This window comes from Cannabis sativa, chromosome 4, assembly GCF_029168945.1.
Source record: "Cannabis sativa cultivar Pink pepper isolate KNU-18-1 chromosome 4, ASM2916894v1, whole genome shotgun sequence".
In the NCBI taxonomy this organism is placed as follows: Eukaryota; Viridiplantae; Streptophyta; class Magnoliopsida; order Rosales; family Cannabaceae; genus Cannabis; species Cannabis sativa.
Window position 1 is genome coordinate 60549500 of NC_083604.1, and position 6038 is coordinate 60555537.

Consider the following 6038-nt stretch of genomic DNA (forward strand, 5'->3'; position numbering starts at 1 on the left):
TACTTAGAAAGATTTAAATATGAGACAGAGGCATTGGTTAGAACTAGTGAAAGATTACGACTATGAGATTCTCTATCACCCTGAGAAGGCCAACGTAGTGGCCAATGCCCTGAGCAAGAAGGGTCCCAGGCAGGTAGCTAGCATGATTCAGATCTCACCTCGGTTGGCAGAGGACATGGTTAGATCCAGCATTGAGTTTGTGGTAGGCCAGCTTCACAACTTGACGCTGCAATCTGATCTGTTGGAAAGAATTAAAGCCGCTCAGATGACTGATCCAGAGTTACTAAAAATCAGCGATGAGGTTTCGGCTAGTCAAGCCAGGGATTTTTCAGTGTCAGACAACGGGATGCTTCTGTACAAAGCTAGGGTTTGTGTTCCGAGTAGTGAGGAACTCAGGAATGAAATCTTTGAGGAGGCTCATTCTACCCCTTATTCTCTGCATCCCGGCACCACCAAGATGTACCAGAATCTTAAACCGTACTTCTGGTGGAGCGATATGAAGAAGAATTTGGTAGAATTTGTATCGAGATGCCTCACTTGTTAGCAGATTAAGGCTGAACATTAGAGACCAGCAGGGTTGTTACAGCCTTTAACCCTACCTGAATGGAAGTGGGAGGATATCACGATGGATTTCGTGCTTGGGTTACCTAGACCCACGGGTTTGTTCGATTCCATCTAGGTAGTGGTGGATTGATTCACGAAATTTGCTCATTTTCTGCCCGTTAGAACAACCTTTACAGTGGATCAGTTGGCAGAATTGTACGTTAGAGAGATTGTAAGACTTCACGGGGTATCGAAGTCTATAGTTTTGGATAGAGATCCGAAGTTCACCTCCAAGTTTTGGCAGAGTTTGCAACAAGCAATGGGTACAAACTGAAATTCAGTACAGCATTCCATCCTCAGACAGATGGACAGTCCGAAAGAACAATTCAGATATTGGAGGACATGTTACGAGCCTATGTTATGGATTTTGAAGGCTCTTGGAATAAATATCTACCGTTGATAGAATTTTCTTACAACAACAATTATCAGAGTACGATAGGGATGGCTCCCTATGAACAGTTGTACGGTAGGAAGTGTAGATCTCCCATCCACTGGGATGAGACAGGGTAGAGGAAATACCTAGGTCTGAAGTCAGTGCAACGGACCAATGAGGCAATTGAGAAAATAAAAGCTAGAATGCTTGCCTCACAAAGTAGACAGAAAAGTTACGCAGATCCGAAACACAAAGATGTTGAGTTCCGAGTAGGGGACCATGTATTTTTACGGGTATCTCCAATGAAGGGGATCAAACGTTTCGGGAAAAGAGGCAAGTTATGCCCTAGATTTACAGGACCTTTCGAGATTCTAGAGAAGATAGGTGAAGTGGCATACCGGTTAGCGTTGCCTCCAGCTTTAGCAGAAGTTCACAACGTATTCCATGTCTCTATGTTGAGAAAATACGTTTCAGACCCTTCTCATATAGTCAGTTATGAGAGCCTCGAAGTGCAGCCAGATATGACATACGAAGAACAGCCAGTGCAGATCCTGGATAGAAAGGATAAAGTCCTTCGAAATAAGACCATAGCATTGGTCAAGGTACTCTGGAGAAACAGCAAGGTGGAGGAAGCCACCTGGGAGCTAGAGTCAGATATGAGAGCTCAATATCCAGAGTTGTTCAGGTTAGATTTCGAGGACGAAATCCTTTTAAGGGGGGATAGTTGTAAAGACCGCTTAGTTTAATTTGGAAATTAGCAGTTAATTATGTTTAATTATGGAAATTATTTATAGATATTTAAATAATTATTTATGCTGTTATTATTGAATTCTGAAATGCATTTTATGTCATTTAGTGATTTTCATAATTTTACATTTCCGGTGCCCGGTAACATGGAACTCAGTTTTTGGCTCAGTAAAATCACAACTTAGTATGTTGGTATATTGGGACGGTTTATTAGACATTCGGAATTTCGGGAGTGGTCGGGAATTTAGAATTTCCCAAAATACCCTTTAGCGCCCTTTATGTTATTTTAGTGTGGAGGGACAAAATGGTCATTTTGCCCCAATGATATTTTGTCCTTTAGTGGACTTTATGTGGTGAAATTATGTGATTTTAATTGATATTGTTAGCTGAATATATGTTAAGTTATGCATGATTTCCTTTATTTCAAAATTAGAAAAAATTCAAGAAAATCAAAATACTTTTTCTCTCAACTCTCTCTCTATTTCGGCCCTCTTTGAGCAGCAAGAAGCTGGCTATTTTCACTTGGATTTCAAGCTCTTTTAGCAAGATTTTGTCATCTCTTGTTGTTGGTATGTTTCCTCTAGCTTTCTTTTAAGTTTTTTTTTGAAGTTTTGGGAAAGTTTGAATGGTTTTCATGCTTAGTTTTGATTCATAGTTGCTGCTGTGTTTTTGATGTTGTTTACAGAAGTTTATTCTTGATTGATTGAGTAGAATAGAGCTAGTTTGATGCATGTTAGTTGCTTTGATTCAAGCTTGGAAGTTTTGGCTCAAAATTATAGTTTTCAAAGAGAAATTTCGAAATTGGTTGCTACGTTTGTTGCATGAGTTTGAGAATGGTTTCTGCAGTTTTATTATGCATGATTATGTAGGTTAAATCTAGTTTTGAGGCTTGTAGGTGAGCTTTAGCCAAGTTTGAGTTTTGAACTCAAAGCTTGGAGCTCACATGGTGATTTTTGATTCTGTGTTTTCTAGATGGTTTTGATGCTTTAGAAATGTTCTATGCGGTATATAGAACAGGTCTGGAAGGTTTTGTGTGAATTGGATTTGATTTGAGCAAGTTATGAATTTTTGAAAGTATCCTGCGAGGAACCGGAATTCTGGTTGTGCAACCGAAATTCCGGATGAGGGTTCAGGAATTCCCAGAACCGGAATTCCGGTTGCAGAATCGATCTACCGGTTGGGGGATTTTTAGGAACCCTAGTTTTGCTCATTTTTAGGTTATTTGGGGTATTCCCATGCTTTTTATAGATAGGGAAACTTCTAGTTTCTAGTTTAAGTCCCCGGGAAGTGAATTAGCGTTTCACTTATTACTGTTGTGATTGTTATGGTTTAGGAGCCTGTAAACCGCCATCCAGTTCGTTCCAGTCAGGTTGACCGACACACCTGAATTCAGAATTGAGGTAAGATTAGTATAACAGTATGCATATGTATTACATGTTTAGCATGCATGTTAGGGAGCCTGTTAGATTACATTAGATATGTATGTTGACTTCGTACCATCCGACCATATCACATCGGTTAGGCTAGAGTATGACTAGCAACTGGAGTATGACCAGTATACGGAGTATAGGCTGATTCTAGGGTTGGTGGTACTGTGCTATTTGACCGTATCACATCGGTTAGGCTAGAGTATGACTAGCAGCTGGAGTATGACCAGTGAACCGAGTATAGGCTGGTACTGTAACACATCGATTAGGCTAGAGTATGACTAGCAGCTGGAGTATGACCAGTGAACCGAGTATAGACTGTTACTTGTCAATAGTACCCTCTTATGAACGTTTGGGACTCAGTATCGTGTGGGACACGGCAGTTAGGGTTATGGTCAGGGGTATGGGCGTCTGATCATAATCCGGGATTTATGTATGATTATGTTTATGCTTTTCTTACTGAGTCTGTCGACTCATAGTGCTATGTTTATGTGTAGGTAAGGGCAAAGCCAAGGCTGGAGAACCGTGAGGAAGAGCCGGTGAAGATTGTACATGTCGGGGCGGTTAGGCTTGGAGCGTAAGATCCTCAGGACAGTAGTGCTTTTTGTAATTAGTCGCTAGGCGACAAGTATTTTGTATTAATCAGTAAACTTTTGTAAAGCTTTTTGTAAATGGGATCCCACAGTATTTTGTAAGAAATATATTACAAGTTTAATTAAAAAGCAAAAATTTTAATTAATCACGATTTCCATAAACCTCGTTGATTAGCAACGAGCTGCAGAGTATGATTAAAAATCAGGTAATACGCCTATGCTTGTTAGGGTGTTACAAAAAGGTTGCTAAAATTGTGTCCATTTTGGATGAGCTGACTACTCTATTCAACTAATGTTATCTTTGACTCTCGCCTACCGGGACACTCTATTTCATTATGTTGGAAACCTTGGAAAATAATTAATATGTTTAAGTTTTTGGTATTTTTAGAAACATATTTACTTTACTTGTTATTTTCTGAACTTGTGTATGAATTTATTTAACCAATGATTTATTTTTGTTTATTGATATTTGTAGTGTCAAAATGTACAACCGACACCCCAATCCTCATCTAGAATATGCTATTAGGAATGAACTTCAAAGTTTGAAGATGGCTCCTGGTCCGAGTATCACTTCACACTTGCTCATGATGAACATAAAATTCCATAAAGCAGCTATGCTGAGAATTGTTTTATATGGAGAGCAAAGAGTTCATTTTTTCTCAACAGCTTATCACCTGAGTTTAACAAATTTGTGCTTAATAATTGGAACTCGTCCGACATAGACAAGCTGGACGCTGAGTTGCGTGCTTATGAACGGACATTGTCACTTGCATGGAGATCCTTCTAATGTAATGTAGAAAAGGGCAAAAGAAAAGCTGAAGATATTGAGAATAATTCCTCCGACAATCTTACTACTTCAGGCTCAGTTGAGAAGAATAGAGAAAGTGATTCCACTTCCTCAGATTATCCTTCACAACAGATTGAACCAGCAATAAGAATAATCCGAAAATAGTTAAGCAGTGATTCCAATGCTTTAGTTTTTGAATCATGTGTTTTAGAGAATGACAAATCCATCTAGATTCTTGATTCTGGATCTACTAACCATGTCTGTTGTTCATTGCAATTGCTTGAACACTGGAATTATTTAAAATCTGGAGAGTTGACTTAAAGTTGGTAATGGCAAAATGGTATCAGTTAGAGTTAGAGGAAAAGCCAAACTCAAGAATCTGAACAGAATTTTGGATTTGGACAATGTCTTATTTATTCCAAATTTTAGTAGAAACTTGATATCTGTTTCTTGCTTACAGTTGCAACAATACAAATTAGACTTTTCGAGTTCTGGTTCTATCATTTCTCGAAATGACATTCAAATTTGTGTTGCATCTATGGAACAGGGGCTTTATGTTCTAAGAGCAGACGAACCATTTGCGCTTAATAACGAACTGTTTAAAGTAGCTAAACCTAGAAACCACAAAAAACAAAAGATCGATAATGAAGACGAAACATATATATGGAACTTACGTCTTGGTCATATAAGCTATGATAGACTTCACAAGTTAACCAAACGTGGTCCATTGAAAAATGTCACCTTAGGTGAATTACCAGTTTGTGAATCTTGCCTAGAAGGCAAAAGGACAAAACGTTCTTTCTCTGCAAAGGGAGAGCGTGCCAAGGAACCACTAGGAATAGTGCATTAAGATCTTTGTGGACCACTAAATGTCAAAACTAGAGGTAGTTATGAGTACTTCGTCACTTTCATCGAAGATTACTCTAGATATGGTCATCTTTACCTTATGCATAAGAAATCTGAAACGTTTGAAAAGTTTCAGGAATTTCTAGCATTGGCTCAAAACCAATTGGGTAAAACTTTAAAGATCTTGCAAACTGATAGGGGTGGAGAATATATGGATATGCAGTTCAAAGATCATTTAATTGAACTTGGCATTGAATCCCAATTGATTGCCCCTAGCACTCCACAGCAAAATGGAGTTGTAGAAAGAAGAAATCGCACGCTTTTGGAAATGGTTAGGTCCATGCTTAGCTACTCAACTCTACCTACGTCCTTTTGGGGATATGCTATTCAGATGGTAACTGACATTTTATATGTTTTTCCATCTAAATCAGTCCCTAAGACACCTTAGTATTATGGAATGGTCGTATACCTAGTTTACGCCATTACAGAATCTAGGGGTGCCATGCTCATGTCTTAAGAAAGAAAGATGGCAAACTAGAAAAGAGAACTAAGGTTTACATAATTGTTGGAAATTCTAAGGAGACTAGGGGTGGACTATTTTATAGTCGCAAGGATGATAAAGTGTTTGTTTCCACAAATGCCACTTTCCTTGAAAATGACTA